General features: G+C 44.7%; 1 long non-coding RNA gene across 1 annotated transcript; it reads left to right on the top strand.

Annotated features, from left to right (window-relative positions):
• Positions 1 to 2,712: 2,712 nt before the first annotated feature.
• Positions 2,713 to 16,416, top strand: LOC123582291. The gene is made up of 3 exons (XR_006704298.1): positions 2,713 to 2,830; positions 3,376 to 3,521; positions 16,305 to 16,416. It is a non-coding gene; the product is annotated as an uncharacterized LOC123582291 (long non-coding RNA).
• Positions 16,417 to 16,729: the final 313 nt, after the last annotated feature.

The following is a 16,729-nucleotide window of genomic DNA, read 5'->3' on the forward strand; positions in this document are numbered from 1 at the left end:
ACTTCCAGACCAAGCCTGGCCTGCCTGTAGCCTCGGGGCAGTCCTCTCCCTACTTCAGCTTTCTCTTCTTCCTTATTAGCAATTCAGAAGCAGCAGGAACTTTCTGAAACCCAGAGGTAAAAATCTGCTTTTTGCCAGGGGGTTGACAGCACCTGTCAGTTACCAGTTCATGCTGTAGGAGAAGCCGGGGCTTCCTGGGAAGGGTGGGAACAAAGCTCTGCTATTGATTGTTGCTACTTTTATCCCATCACTTATCTTCAGTCAGAAACTCAGAAAGGCAACTGAGGGATTCAAAGGCAAAGAGTTCTTTCCCCTCTGAGGTCTGAGAAGTCTGGGCAGGCGTGGCCATTGTGCTTTTGCTCAGCTCCAATAGATGGCTCCCAAAATGACAATGCCTGAATGGGCTGAATTCAGTTATGGAAGATAGGAGCTCTACTTTGGGAACCCATTTCTTCTTCTCACCCAGAATTGGTGAGATGGGATGGTATGAAGGGAATGCTAGAGAGCAAAGAAAAGCCTTCTTCCCCCCAAAATGGGCAGGTTGTGATCCGTGGCTTTTCTTTCTTTAATATGAGTCACCGGACATTGTATTCAGTTTCTTGGAGACCTCCAACAGATGATTTTCCCATCGGGTTTTGGTATTTGTAGTCACAAAGGCCTCCCCAGAAGGGCCATACTGTCCCAAACTAAAATAGATTTTCTATGATGAAGAAGATAAGTGGTAAATGTAGAAACTGAACATCAGCAGAACCTTATCTTTAAAAATTACACCAGGTGGGGCACCTGAGTGGCTCAGTTAGTTGAGTATCTGATCTTGCAGTTCATGAGTTCGAGCCCCACATTGGGGTCTCTGCTGTCAACCCAAAGCCTGCTTCGGATCCTCTGTCCCCCTCTCTCTCTGCCCCTCTCTCTCTGCCCCACCCCCGCTCACATAATCTCTCTCTCAAAAAAAAAAAAAATTTAAAAAATTACACCAGGTTAGGGGCGCCTGGGTAGCATAGTCAATCAAGCATTCAACTCTTGATTTTGGCTCAGGTCATAATCTCACAGTTTGAGATCGAGCCCATACTCTGCGTTGAGCATGGAGCCTGCTTGGAATTCTCTCTCTCTCCCTCTCGCTCTGCGCCCCCCCCCCCCCCGCTCTCTCAAGCTCTTTCTCAAAATAAACACTTAAAAATAAATAAATAAAAATTGCACCAATTTATCAGCGTTAGGAGGGCAGAAACCATGGCATTCTTGCTCACAGCTGCATCCTGACGAACTAGCATCATGTGACTCAAAACATGTGCTCAAAACATGTTAAGCAATGAGTTGAAATTCTGCCACCATGGGCCAAGCTGCCGGGTGAGCTTAGCTGGAACCGCAAGAAAGTACTCTCTACCTGGAATATTCTACCTCAAGTCCTTCTCCTCATTTCAACCTCAATTCCATGACCCCTCCGCAGAAAGTTCCCTGAACACCCAGCTGAAATGGGTCCCTCCATGGCATTTCTGCCACATAATACTATTTATTTCTTTAATGGCACCGGTCACAACCTCCAACTCTGATTCACTAATTCATTTATTATTCTTTCATTTTCAGCCGTGTGAGGGCAACCACACTATGAATCTGGCTTAACTCTCCCACAGCGCTTGGAGCAGCGTCTTGGCACAGAAGGTACTCTGTGAATCTGAGTTGAATGAATACAGTAACATCAGATGATGAGAAGAGGAGAGAAACTTCTCTCAATTCTAAAACATATATATATTTTTTTATTGATTTCTGGAACTGGGCTGCATCTTACCATGGATGAGCATATTTGATGCTGTATTTCACCCCCCACTCCGCCCTGCAAAGCAGTTAGGACATCAGGGTGCTCCGGGAGCAAATTGTATCTTAGCACCAGATGAGGACAACACACATTTTCCTGAGCAGAGAGCTTGGCTGCCTCTAATCCAGGATGCTTGTGCTGAGCAATGAGGAGGAGGGAGGCACATCAAAGGGGATGAAACAAGGAAACCGGTGCCCGGAAATTAGAAGGAACACAGACCATGAAGGACATCAGGAGAGGGCAAGAGCCAGCGGCAGTGGTGGTCTTCATCTGGCACCAGGGAGTAAGAATTTTCCTTCATCCTCACCCTCCTTCATCCCACCTTGGGTGGTGTGTGTGTGTGTGTGTGTGTGTGCGTGCGTGTGTGTGTGTGTTTAATGTTTATTTATTTATTTTTAAGAGAGAGCGTGCAGGCAGAGGAAGGGGGGGGGGCGGGGGGGGGACACAGAATCCCAAGCAGGCTCCAGGCTCCCAGCTGTCAGGACAGAGCCCCACGCAGGGCTCAAACTCACCAACCGCGAGATCATGACCCTGGCCAAAGTCAGACACCCAACAGGCTGAGCCACCCAGGCGCCCCTCACCTTGGGTGTTTATTCAAGTGGCCAGAGACCACACATCTGATGCCTCATCCCACCTGCCTACTTAAGTCCAGGGCAAGGCACAGAGCCAAATCCCTCCACTTAGGGATTGCCCTCGTTTGAACAATCGCTTAAAGCAGCGTCTTGTCAAAGTGTGGCCCTGCACCACCCGCCTCAGAACTACTCAAAAGAGTTTGCGTAAAACGCAGATTCTGGGGCCCAAACCCTCCTACCGAGTCTGCCTCCATAAGCAGGACCCAGAATAAGCACCGCCTCCGCCCCCCTCCCCCGCCCCACGTGATCCTTAGGTGAGTGGTTCTCACACTTAAATGGAAACGAGGGCACGATTCCCTCGCGGACCTAACTCAACCCCAGGCAGCCTCTGTGACAAACGGGAAAGGAATCCCACAGGCCAGGGCTGGGCGCGCTGGGCCCAGTGTGGGTGAGCTCTCCGGGACGCGGGCGGGGCCTGGGGGACAGCGGGGGGCGGAGCTCAGCCCGGGGGTGTCCCGGCCGCAGCCTGACCCCTGGTGGCCAGAGCGAGTGGTTTGCTGGGCAGGACCCGGTGCTTTGGAGCTGTAGAGAGTCCCGGGAAAAGTTAAATTCCACCTCCGCCGGCGGAGCCTCTGTTGCCAAGACTGGAACGTTGTGAGGAGGGGGTGATCTGCAGTTTGTGGATTTTCCAACTTCTTTGGTTTGCCTCCATTGCTTACGCGTTTTGTCGGAGCCCCTCTCCCCTGAACGCCTGCAGGCGGCATTTTAGCTGCATTTCGAGAGGAGAGAGAGAGAGAGAGAGGGAGGGAGGGAGGGAGAGAGAGAGAGAGAGAGAGAGAGAGAGAGAGAGATGGACAGGAAGTTGGGTGTTTTTACAAGACATTATTTTTTTCGAAGGTTGGGGTGGGGACGAAGGTTGAAAAAACGTAACTCGACACAGGTGTGCATGGGTGCGGCTATATTCGGGCCGCGGCCTTTCTCTCCTTGGCCTAGACCGCACTCGGCCATCACCTGTCTGCGCACCTGAACCCACTGCGGATGCAACCCAGCAAGCTGGGTCTACTCAACCCTCGGACATTGAACCTGTTGAACTTTCTGAAGTTAAAGCCCTCCCAGGATGCAAGTGGTCCTAAAAACAGGTAATTCAAGGGGCGCCTGGGTGGCTGAGTCAGTGAAACGTGGGACTCTTGATTTCGGCTCACATCATGACCTCACGAGTTTGTGAGTTGGAGCCCCCACCGCCCCCCCCCCCCCCCCCTGCTCCGCACAGCGCAGAGCCTGCTTGGGTTTTCTCTCTCTTCCTCTCTCTTCGCTCCTCCCCTGCTCATACTCTCTTTCTCTCAAAATAAATAAACTTAAAACAAAAAAACAGGAATTTCAAAGAAGTCTGTCCAACAATCTGTCTTTCCTTTTTCGTTTTTCATACTGGGTAATTTGTAACCAACACAAATGGTCACTTGACTTTAATCGTGTATAATAATAGAGTTTTGCATTTTCAGAACTGATCTAGAGCCCAGTTCAAGGACTCATTATTCGTCTGGTGATCACAGAGAGAGATTAGTGTGTTGGGGGTAGCAACCACAGAAGTGAGAGCCCCACCAGGAGGGGTGGTGTGGTGGGAAGAGAACGCAGCCTGAGAGTCAGGAGTCTGAGCTGTTGCCTGGTTGACTGCCACCCATTTATTCCATCACCTAACGCATTTTACTGAGAGCCCTCTAGGAGGAATGCATTGAACTGGATACTTAGGAAACAAAGAAAAGGAAGACATATGCTGCCTACCCTCAACTTATTTTTAGTTTGTGAGAAGCAGTAGAAAGACAGAGAAACCCCGAATTATCAAACTGTTTGGACCATGAATTTCTCTGGCGTATTTAGTTCTTTGATTTGCTGCGTGACCATCATCATTGCCACTCTACACTGGTAGGGTGCAGAGAACCTTACTCAGTTCTCTCAGTAGTCCTATAAGAGAGGGCCTGTTACTGCCCCGTTTTATGAATGAGGACACCGAGTACTTGGGGACATCGGGTAGTGTGCCCGAGGTCACATAGCTGGTGAACACTGGGGGAGCTGGTATTGGAGTCCAGATCAGCGCGACTCCAGAGCCTACGCTGCTACCCACCAGGTGACAATGTTCTCCAGGGCCTTCCACCTCTAATCTTGTCTCATCTGCCGTGTTGCTTAGAGTCAACTCTTCACCCTCTCACTTACAGCTTATCTCTACCCACTTAGCCATCCTGACGTTCTTTCCTGTGGTGTCAGAGAGTAAGGCTCACATCCTGCTGTCCAAGCTCATCCCGCCCCGCCTCTTCCTTCTTCTCCGGACTACATCTGCTCATCTCCTTTCTCCTGGACCTCCGATCCATTATCGCTGCTCATTGCTTCCCCTCCACCCACAGACGTGCCGAAGGCTCACCTTTGCTAAAAAACCTTCAAACAAACAAAACACAACACAGACAAAAGCTTCCTATATCCTACACCTATTAGAAATGCTAACACGAGGGGCGCCTGGGTGGCGCAGTCGGTTGAGCGTCCGACTTCAGCCAGGTCACGATCTCGCGGTCCGGGAGTTCGAGCCCCGCGTCGGGCTCTGGGCTGATGGCTCAGAGCCTGGAGCCTGTTTCCGATTCTGTGTCTCCCTCTCTCTCTGCCCCTCCCCCGTTCATGCTCTGTCTCTCTGTCCCCCAAAAAATAAATAAACGTTGAAAAAAAAAAAATTTATAAAAAAAAAAAAAAAAAGAAATGCTAACACGAAAAATACTGACCATACCAAGTGCTGGTGAGAATATGGAAAAATTGGATCACTCATAAATTGCTATTGAAAGCACAAAATGGTATAGAAGATAGTTTGATGTTTCTTATAAAATTACACATACACTTAACATACAATACAAATATGGCAAATATTTCAGAGAAATGTAAACTAATATCACAAAAATGTCTCCCGTACTTCTATACAATGTTCACAGCAGCTTTTATCCTTAATAACCCCAAACCGAAAACACCCCAAATGCCTTTCAAAGAAGTAAATGGCTGAACTAAGGGTGATATTCCCATATAACGCATGCTACCCCGTAATGAAAAGAAACAAACTCTTGATAACTGCAACAACATTGATGGTCTCAAGGACATTAGACTGAGTGACAGAAGACAGTCTCTAAGTGTTAATACTATGTAATGGCATTCCTTTAATATTTTCAAAATGACAATTACAGTAATTCATGGTCACCAGAGGTTAGATAATTTGAGGGAGTCCTTTGTGGTGCTGGAACAGTTCTGTATTTGATTGCAGTGGTGGTGGCACAAATCTATACTGATGGTAAAGTTGCACAGAACTGTTCATGCACACATAAGTGCATGTAAAAACTGTTGAAGGTCTATAGGTTTTAGCAATGTCAATTTCCTGGTTTTGATAATATATACGACAGCAAAGTAAGCTGTTACTATTGGGTGAAGCTGGGTGATGGACACGTAGAATCTCTCTGTACTGTTTTTGCAACTTCCTGTGAATCTATAATGATTTCAAAAGACAAGGTAAAAAATAAATGCCTGTACTTTAAAATCAAGCAAGTAACAGAAGCTTCATTGCCTTATATTCAGTTCAGCCCTGCTAGGTCCCCATCCCAGGGCCACCACCCCATCGCCCACCTCTGTCCTCCCCTTCTCAGCCAGTGTGCCCAGAAGGTAATCTGCCCTCGCTGTCTCCACTTTCTCAAGCTCCCTTGGCTCTCCAGTCCGCTGCCATCAGCCTTCTGCAGCCTCCCCATCACCAGGCAGTGTGGAGAGTCCACATTCCTCACCTTGCTGGGCCTCTCCGCTGCACTGAATGCATTGACTCCTTCCTTCTAATCATTTGGAGTCTATGGCAAAGCACTTTCCTGCTCCCACTTACACCTCCCTGGCCATTTCTTCTCTGTCTCCCTTATGGATTTCTCTTTCCAATAGCTTCTCTTTTGCTACTTATCCCCTCAATGTCAATGGTAAAGGAATCAACACTGACCCACTCCTTGACCCTCTGCTTTTCTTCCTCTTCACTCCATGCCAGAACAAGGTCATCCACTGTCCTGGTTTTAACCACACTCATCTGTTGCTGTCTCCCAAATAAATGTTGCTGGCCCAGGCCCTTGATCAGGTTTCGGCTGCACCTGCCTGCTGGTCATCTCCAGCTGGATGTCCTCTGAGCACTTCAGATTCAACATGCACACGTCCTATTTTATCACCTTCCTTCCAAATCAGCTCTCCCTCTTGATCCCGCATCTCCTTACTCTTATAAGCTGGACACTTAGGGGTCTGCCCTGGTCCCTCACATTCAGTTGGTTGATGGGGTCCTCTTATATGGACCTTCTCAATGCTCCTCTCTGCCTTCACCACTGTCCTAGTTCAGGCCACATCATCTCCTGCTTGAATTACTGCAATAGCATCCCGACTGGTTTCCCAGGACACAGGAATATCTTTCCTAAATCTGTCCTTCATCTTAGGGGAAGAGCAGCTTATTTGAAATATAAACTGTCGTGGGGTGCCTGGGTGGCTCGGTCGCTTAAGCGTTTGACTCTTGATTTCGGCTCAAATCATGATCTCATCGTTCGTGAGATCGAGCCCCACATCGGGCCCTGTGCTGACAGCACAGGGCCTGCTTGGGATTCTCTCTCTCTCCCTCTGTCTCTGCCTCTTCCCTGCTCTCTCTCTTTCTTTCTTTTTCTCCCAAAATAAATAAACATGAAAAATTTTTAATTAAAAAATAGAATATAAACTGTCCTTATCAAACTCTTCAGTGGTTCAGTTCACCACTTAGAGCCAGAGGCCTAGCCTTTCCCTCTGGCACAAGAGGCCCTCTATCTAGCAAGTGCCTGTCGCAGGGGCTGCTTCCTCAGTGACTGTCTGCATTTCACTCTCTAGCACAACAATACTGCCTGTGCCCGTTGCTTGCATTTGCCATTCCTTGCCTCCAGCCCGCATGCCGTTGTGTCCAAGGAGAACGTGTTTCCTCATTCTAGCCCCTCTCCTCAGCCTAGGGACTAGGTAACTCCCACTCACTCGGCTTTGGTGATCATCTCTAACCTGCCCTCCTCACTCCCTCAGGTTTATGTTGCAATTATTTGTCTGTATGTCCGTACCACATTCCCTCAAGGTTTGATAGGAAAGATGATGACACCAGATTTAAGTGCAAGGCTTTGAATTACTTTAGGCAATGGGAATGTTCTCTTCTTTGCAAGTGAGATTTATGAGCTCCTGGGGGAGGTATTACAAATGCTTTGGGTTCCATAATACGCCTTTTGCCAGCTGGTGGAGTCTGAGGGAGGAGGAAGGACAAGGAAGGAAGATGGTGACCCTCTCAGCAGGGGGCTGCAGGGAGCTGTGGCTGGTAGGAGGGGCAGGACCACTGCTGCCTGGGCCTGGGTGTATTCAGGTGAAATACAGGATAAAATAGACTCGTGTATCCCTGTACTGGCGTAACAACAACAATAAGTTCTATCTGGAGTGGCTGCTCAGCAGCAGAGAACATGTGGGAAAATGTAAAAACCATGTCCTTGCCATTATGGGAAAAGAGGTAAGGAACATATATCTTTATGGGAGTAGAAGAGGAATTCAGGAACCTTGACGTCTCGTCAAGGCTCAAGTAGACCCTCAGTCAGGGACAGGGAACCCTATAGCCCATATTGGAGTTAGGAGCTCTGACCAGCATATGAGCAGGGAGGGAGGCAACAAGACCAGGTGCAAACACCAACAAGACACACCCTCTCTTCTGCCAACCCTCCTGGGTCCCCCCAATGCAGCCTCCCTTCTCCCGTCGTCTCTCAGGCCTTAGCATGATCTCCTTCCATGCTCTTTGGCTTGTCCTGGCCATTTTTGAAAGTGAAGGGGGCAACTCTTTAAAATAAATGCATTTTCACCTGATTTGAAATATGCCTGGTTTCAGACTTCCTTCCACGGCTTCGCTAGCTTTTCTCATCTGAAAGGAGAGAGTTGTGTGCCATCTAGTGGTTGAGAGCTGCCACAGCAGCAATTATGCACCTGAAGAACATCCTTTGCAGTCCAGCACCAGGGCTACCTGGTGTAAAGCTCTTGAAAGGGTTGTGGCTCAGAGGGGTGGTAGCAATCAGAGAATGCTTCAGTAGAGAGACACTGGGAACTGAGCTGGTAATTAATGGCATTGGACGAGGGGCCAAAGAGATTTTTTCCTGCAACTAATATGATTTTATCTCTAGGTGCCCTTTTCCCTAATTAATAAATGAATTCCGATTCATGGTGGTGTAAAAAAAAATGACCTTGCACAGTAACAAGCCAGACTGAGAGCTAAGACTCCTGATATCTGATTGCCCCTCTGCCACAGAGTAGCAAAGGAAACTAGCAGCAGAGGATAGTGGAAGGAGTATTGAACTGGGGCCAGGAGATTGCTACTCAAGATCTACCACTGTTTAGTCTGTTAAACTTTTACTGAGCACCTCCCCTGTGCCAGGTGCTGTCCAAGGTATTTTTCATGTTTCTTCCTCATAGCCAGCCATACAGGTAATGGGTCTAGAAGTGAGGAAACTGAGGGGCACCTGGGTGGCTCAGTCGCTTAAGCGGCCGACTTCGGCTCAGGTCATGATCTCGTGGTCCGTGAGTTCGAGCCCCGCGTCGGGCTCTGTGCTGACAGCTCAGAGCCTGGAGCCTGTTTCAGACTCTGTGTCTCCCTCTCTCTGACCCTCCCCTGTTCATGCTCTGTCTCCCCCTGTCTCAAAAATAAATAAAACGTCAAAAAAAAATTTTTTTTTAAAAAAGAAGTGAGGAAACTGAGACTCAGCAAGAATGAGTGAGCTGTCCAAATCACAGACTCAGTGAGTGACGAGTCAGGATCTGATCTGAAGTCTGACTCCAAAGCATACGATCTTTATTATTTATTTATTTGTTTGCTTGTTTATTTATTTAATTGTTATACTTTTTTGACATGTGACTGTGGGAGAGTTGGGGGGGGGTGGCTCACACCTAGGCCAGATGGTTTGAATTTATTGTGTGCATTGATGATCAGGCAAGTGTGATTTCCACCTGAGTGCTACACATGCTATGCTGTTGCTTTTTAATCTCCTGTGTGTTCTCATTTCTCCTCGTCGGACTTGGTTTATAAAGGCATTTTAAGAGATTGAACTACCTCTGCTTCAAAAATCATGTCCTTTGATTTCTGAAGATAAAAGATACAGCCTGGAGAGAGAACACTGTCTGAGGGATTAATTGTAAAATCAGGTTCTTTACAGGGAGGACAAGATGCTGTACCCGCCATCGATGTAGTACTTTTCCAAGCAAGGGCTGTCATTACAGGTTCTCACCTCTGTGACATGCTTGTTATTACTGCCTTCCTTTGACGCCGAAGGGAATTCAGGTACACTTGTTCAAGAAACTCGTTCGAGATCACATAACTATGACTCGAACATAGGCCTTTTCATTTTTTTATTTTTATTTTATTTATTCAAAAAATTTTTAATATTTATTCATTTTTGAGAGAGAATGAGAGAGAGAGGAAGCAGGGGAGGGGCAGAGAGAGAGGGAGACACAGAATCTGAAGCAGGCTCCAGGCTCCGAGCTGTCAGCACAGAGCCCAAGGAAGGGCTCAAACTTACAAACTGCGAGACGATGACCTGAGCCAAAGTGTCACGCTTAACCAACTGAGCCACCCAGATGCCCCAACATAGGCCTTTTTAAAAATTTTTTTTTTCAACGTTTATTTATTTTTGGGACAGAGAGAGACAGAGCATGAACGGGGGAGGGGCAGCGAGAGAGGGAGACACAGAATCGGAAACAGGCTCCAGGCTCTGAGCCATCAGCCCAGAGCCCGACGCGGGGCTCGAACTCCCGGACCGCGAGATCATGACCTGGCTGAAGTCGGACGCCCAACCGACTGCGCCACCCAGGCGCCCCAACATAGGCCTTTTTAAACACAACTTTATTGAAGTGTAACTGAACTACAGCAAACTGCACATATTTAAAGTAAAATGTGGTAAGTTTTGATATGTATAAAATGATGAAACCATCACAATAATCAGGATAATGAACATATCAGCCCCATAAATTCCCTCAGCCCTTTTAGACTTCCTTCCCCTGCCCCACCCCACCTTCCTGTCCACCCCTATGCTACTATCTCCAGGCAAACTTTGATCTGCCTTCTGTTACTATGGTTTTCATTTTATACAATTTTATATAAATAGAAACATACAGTGTGCACATTTTTTTTTTTTTGTCTGGCTTCATCTCACTTATCCTGAGATTCATTAATGTTGTGTGCATCAGTGGTACATTTTTTATAGTTGACATATATCCCTTTGTATGGATATACCACAATTTATCCATTCTTTGATGGAAATTTAGATTATTTCTGTTTCGGGTTTATTATGAATAAAGCTGTTATAAACATTAATGTACAAGTCCTTGCTGTGGACATAGGCTTTCATTTCTTTTAGGTCAATAGCTAGAAATGGAATATCTGGGTTATATGATAGGTACATCATATAACTTTAAGAAATAAAGTTTAACTTTATTTAACTTTAACTAAAAAAAACTTTAACTTTTAAGAAATAGCTAAACTGTTTTCCAAAGTGGTTATATGTTTTACATACCAGTAGTGTATAAGAGTTCATTTATCCACATCTTTGCCAACACTTGCTATGGTCAGTCTTTTCCATTTTATATATTCTCAGATGTAGTGAGATGTAGTGAGATCTCCTTGTGGTCTTAATTTGCATTTCCTCCATGACTAATGACTTTAAGTATCTTTTCATGTGCTTATTAGCCATTCATACATCTTCTTTAGTGAAGTGTCTATTCAAATCTTTTGCCCATTTTAAAAATTAGGCTATTTGCTAATTATTGAGGTTTGAGGATTCTTTAAATATTTTGGGTATCAGATGTGATTTTTCAGATACTTTTCTCACTCTGTAGATTGTCTTTTCATTCTCTTCTTCGTGTCTCTTGAAGAGTGGACCTTTTAAATTTTGATGAGGTCAAATTTATAAAATTTTTCTTTTATGGATCATATTTTGTCTTTTATGGATCATATTTAAGAAGCCTGCCTAACCCCAGGTCACAAAGATTCTTTTTTTTTTCTATGTGTTCTAGAAGTTCTATGATTTGAGCTTCTGATCCATTTTGGTTAATTTTTACATGATGTGAGAGTGTGCTGAATTTCTTATTTGTTTGTTTGCAAATGCATAGCCAATTTTTTCAGCATCGTTTATAGAAAAGACTGTCCTTTCTCTGTTGAGTTTTCTTTGCACCTTTTTTGATTGTCAATTGCATGTCAGATATATGTAACCCCGTTTCTCCAATCTCCATTCCATCCCACTGATCTATTTTTTTATCTTTAGGCCAATACCATACTGTCTGATTACTACAGCTTTATGATAAGTCTTGAAATCAGGTAGTATAAGTCCTCCAAATTTGCTCTTCTTTTTCGAAGTTATTTTGACTATTCTTGCTGTTTTGTATTTCCATACATATTTTAGAATCAGCTTTTTGATTTCTACGAGAAAAACATCTGAGATTTTATGTAGGATAGCACTGACTTTACATAGATTGTAAGACTCACTTCACTTTTTATCACGACTCAAGAGTAACAATCCTTTGTTCCCCAGTGTTCAAATTTTTGAAGACCATTGTTTCTTTTTTTTTTTTTTTTTTTTTGGAGTTTTGTTTTATTTTGTTTTGCTTTTTGGTTGTTTCAGGCAGGAATTGTAAATCTAGTCCCTGTTGACTAGCAAACCAAGGCCTTTGAACCCAAATCCTGTGCTCTTTCCTTAAGAAGCCTGATGGAAGAGAAGTGGGTATAGTCCCACCTTAAAACAAGCAAACAAGGGGCGCCTGGGTGGCTTAGTCGGTTAAGCATCCAACTTCAGCTCAGGTCATGATCTTGCGGTTTGTGGGTTCGAGTCCCGCGTCAGGCTCTGTGCTGACAGCTCGGAGCCGGAGCCTGCTTCAGATTCTGTGTCTCCCTCTCTCTCTGTTCCTCCCCCTCTCGTGCTCTGTCTCTCTGTCTCTGTCTCTGTCTCTCAAAAAAACAAACATTAAAAAAATTAAAAGAAAACAAGCAAACAAAATGATTTTATAAAAAGTTAAATTTTACTCCTGTTACTGCCTTGAGTAAATGCTTAAAACCCTGTCCCCGGCTCCCTGGTAAGACTGGGTTGTGACACATCAATTTTTACATTCCCAAATTTTGATTCTCATACATTAACTCTATTATTTTCATTCAATTCTTTTTATGAAAAGTCACAAAAAACATCTGATATTTGGGCAATTTACTTATTTGGAGGAGATGCTGTTTCCTCTGCAATTCTGATAATTAAAATGATTTCCTAGTATAGAGCATTTAGTATAAAAAGAGGGACTAGTTTTTCTAATAAATCTCATCTTGTTCCAAAACACAAAGCAGAATCAAGAACTATGGAATATTGGCGGTTCTTTTTATTTATTTATTTTTTTACATTTGTTTATTGTTGAGAGACACAGAGAACACGAGCAGAGAGAGGGAGACACAGAATCTGACACAGGCTCCAGGCTCTGAACTGTCAACACAGAGCTTGACACGGGGCTCAAACCCATGAACCGCAAGATCATGACCTGAGCTGAAGTTGGACGCTTAACCGACTGAGCCACCCAGGCACCCCAAATATTGGTTGTTCTAAGCAGATAACCTAATGATCTACTATATATACTTAGCTTTTGACTTCATTAACTTTTTGGAAATGAAACTGTTGGGAAAGCTAATCTAATGCCATCCATTAAATAAGAAAAGTAGATCATTAAATGAATGTGGCTGGTGCCAAGGTGAACATAACAAAAAATACTTTATTACTCTCCATTATTTCAAAGTAGTCCTTTAATTAAGATTTCTTCCACCAGCAAAACTAATTTCATAAGTTTATACAGCTAGCAAATTTCAATTTGCACCTCCAGAAAGTAACCCTTTAGCATTGTAAGGAATTTATGTTTATTATCCAGGAAGGAAATGAGGCCAAGAGGCAAAGAGAGACAGCTCAGCGTGGTGGAGTGATGATTGTCCTGTCAGCCTACAGTGAACAGCCACATTTCCAATTCCTCAGACTAAATTTAGTCTTATCTACTTTTCACATCAACAGCTAGTCTAAGAAATATTGTTGGACATAGCAGGCTGGCTCTGGATTTTATCCCTCCTTGAATTTGTTGATAGAAGTAGAAGCCTGAATAGCAGTCTCATCCCACTTGCTGGTTTCCATGAAGATGGGGCAGCAGAAATTCAATAACTGTTTAGAATATTAATTTAAGCTTGAGCCTGACAGCCAATGATCACTGGAACATATAGTACTGACCCAGCTGCTCAGCTCTTTTAGAAATGACTTAATTACACAGTTGGAACAGCTGTTAGAGCCAGCCAAAGACACACAAGGAAAAAAAAAAAAAAACAGTTAAAAGGAGAAACAAGCCGGGATTAATGTGTTGTCTAACTCATTAAGACCTCCTGCTGTCATCCTTTGCCAAGCCACTGGGCCTTCACATTTTAGAAAATGGTCACATACCTCCAACTACCCTTATTAGTTCCCTTGATTTTGCAGAAATCATAACAACACCCAGGAGTCATTAAAAGCACCTGGAGCACGTAATCTGTTCCAAATGGGAAAAGCCTGCCCAAGAAGACCAGGGATGGTCCACAGAGCCTCAGCCCTTCCCTCCGGTGGTGTAAAATCTCCCCCTAGACTTGGCTACACAAGCCTGGGGTGCATCTCACTTGCCTTCCGTTCTCCCCCTCCCCCTGCCCCTTCTTTTTCTCATCTCCTCTCTTCTTCCCTCTTTACCATCTTTCTTTCTACCTTTCCTGGTTACCCTCTGGCTGCTGGATTGAGGCTGAAGATGGGGTGTCAGGAACATACATGTAGAGCTGCTGTTGATGCACTTGCTGGGCAATCTATATTCACCATTCATTTATCCTTACCAAAACCTGGAAGGGAGGCATTTCCTCCCGTTACACAGGTAGAGGAATTGAGGCTAAGAGAGCTTCTCTAAGTCCTGAAGGCCATTATCCCGGTTACTAGGTGATCTCTTTCTGTTTCAAAACCAATCTTCTCCGAGGTGCTGAGTCTGGGACTCTGCAAACCGCATTTCTGCTTCGTCATAGGTGCTCTGTTGGCAGGCTGGCAGGAGACTGTAAGGCTGGGCAAGGGAGTAGGGACTGCTTCTTCCTGTTTGCTTCCTGGTATGGTCAGCCTCACCCCAGCTGTGGTTTTGACCTCAGCAGCAGTAACTTTCCACATTCCCAGACCAGCACCTCACGAATACCAGCAGTAGTCAATGGGCACCCCTTTCCCAGAGGTCTGGGTCCCAATTATAAAGGGCCCTGCTCTGAGCTTCGAGGTTCTGATACCCTCATCTTCTTCTCTTGGTCCCCTAGCCCTAGGGAAGAAGCTGCTTCCTAAAGTCATTATCCCTCTGGTGCCTCAGTGTCCTCTTTTTTTTTTTTTTTTTCCTTCTTTACCTTTTTGCATCTCCGATATCCATTTAACCAATTCTCTCCGTTAAATTCTTTTCTGTTAAAGTTACTTGTTTGGTTTCTGTTTTCCTAATACATAGAACACTGGGACTCAAAATCAAGTATGTCTGACTCCAAATCCAGGCCCTTGATCCCTACTCTGTGCTATTCCCACCGACTCCCTTTTGCTACTTGTGGCAAAAATACATTACTTTGATCAAACTTTACTCAGTCTCTTTCTCCTGTGCACCACCTTATAAAACCTAGTTTTAGCAAGAACCATGCTAAGTCAGTTTAACCAGAACCCTCCACCGTTCATAACTGATCAGGTTCCTCATGCTCCACTATCCCCCCAGCGGATGTCTGATCACCCTGGCCTGTCTTCAGCAAGAACCCGGTTAGGTCATTTTAGCTGGACCCTCCCACCCTTACCCTGGATGTTTCGTCTCAGTAATTGTTCATCCACTGATCCCCACTGTGCTCCTTGGCTATAAATTCCCACTTGCCCATCCTGTGTTCAGAGTTGAGCCCAATCTCTCTCCCTGTGAAATTCCATCGCAGTGGTCTCCATATATTCATGATGTTCCTAAATAAAGTCTCTCATCATCTTCAACAAATATCATTAATTTTTTTTTCATCAACAGTGGCCTTCAAAAAACACTCTGACTCAAGTATAATTAGAGATTCAAGTTATAGTCTTTGGGTGCATCCCTTGGAGTAGGTCCTAAACATTGTCATATTGATGACTGAAGTTCCATCCACTGTTAAATGGTTTGGAAAGTACCTGGCATAACATAAGTGAATATAATAGCCTCAGCTAAATAAGATGGAGCTCTGATTAATATGTTCCTAAAAAGATCACAGAATTGACACATTTGCAAGTCATAGCAGTAGTGGGAACTTACCAGCCACTGAGTTTCAACTGGAAATCTCATTTCTCTAAAAGCAGAACATACAGTATATTTTTGACCTTGTCTTGCTGATAATTTGATTTTGCAGAGGAAGAGAAAGAAACACAAGGAACTTCTTTCCTAGATTTAATTCTGACCTCTGAGAAAGAGCTGGTAATTGAAGCAGAAGTGTAGGAAGCTGGGGGCTGGAATCTTTCACATGGGGGGGGAGGTTAAAATGCCTGGAAAAAACCATTCGGGGGACTGTGACATGAATCCTAAAGTCAGCACACAGCTTTCAGAAATTCAGAGGAAAGTACAATCTGATCCTATAAGCAGACAATCTGAAAGAGAAAACAGTATAAGAGGGATGACAGGATCTCAAAACTGAGAATCTGAGAACAGAAAAGGATGGCTCTTGATAAGGAGTGAAAGGGATCAGCCTCCAAAAATGGCAGTGCGCCTGTACAGAGAGCCATTTAATGCACTTAATGTATCAAAGGGCTCGGCCAAAGATGAGAGAAGTGTACAGCAGATGGTGATGTATAGATGCCTCTTTGTTTCAGGTACTATCTAGAAGTGAGCCATCCAAGTTGTTGCCTTCAAGATACTTGCACTCCCGGGGAGGAGAAAAAATAAGCCAATAAATAAATAGTAAAACCATAAAAATATAAAGGATGACAGGTAAGCACAATAACATGTATGTGTGTGTTAGACCAATTGAAATTGATGATATTCTACCATTTTGACCTACAAGGATAGCCATCTTCTGTGGTATGACCATCTGTATTGTTGGGGTGGGGAGACTTGAGATTCTGCATAAGGTCATGAGAAAAGACTTCTCAGAGAAGGCGGCATATGAGCAGAGACCTGTATGCAAGGAGGGAGGGAGCCATGTAAAAATGGTGGGAAGAGTGTTCCAGACTTAGGGGAAAGCAAAGTTCAGGATTTTGAGGTGGGAATTCTGGGTGCGTGTGTGAAGAAGGTCTGG

The sequence above is a fragment of the Leopardus geoffroyi genome, chromosome B3 (assembly GCF_018350155.1).
Source record: "Leopardus geoffroyi isolate Oge1 chromosome B3, O.geoffroyi_Oge1_pat1.0, whole genome shotgun sequence".
In the NCBI taxonomy this organism is placed as follows: domain Eukaryota; kingdom Metazoa; phylum Chordata; class Mammalia; order Carnivora; family Felidae; genus Leopardus; species Leopardus geoffroyi.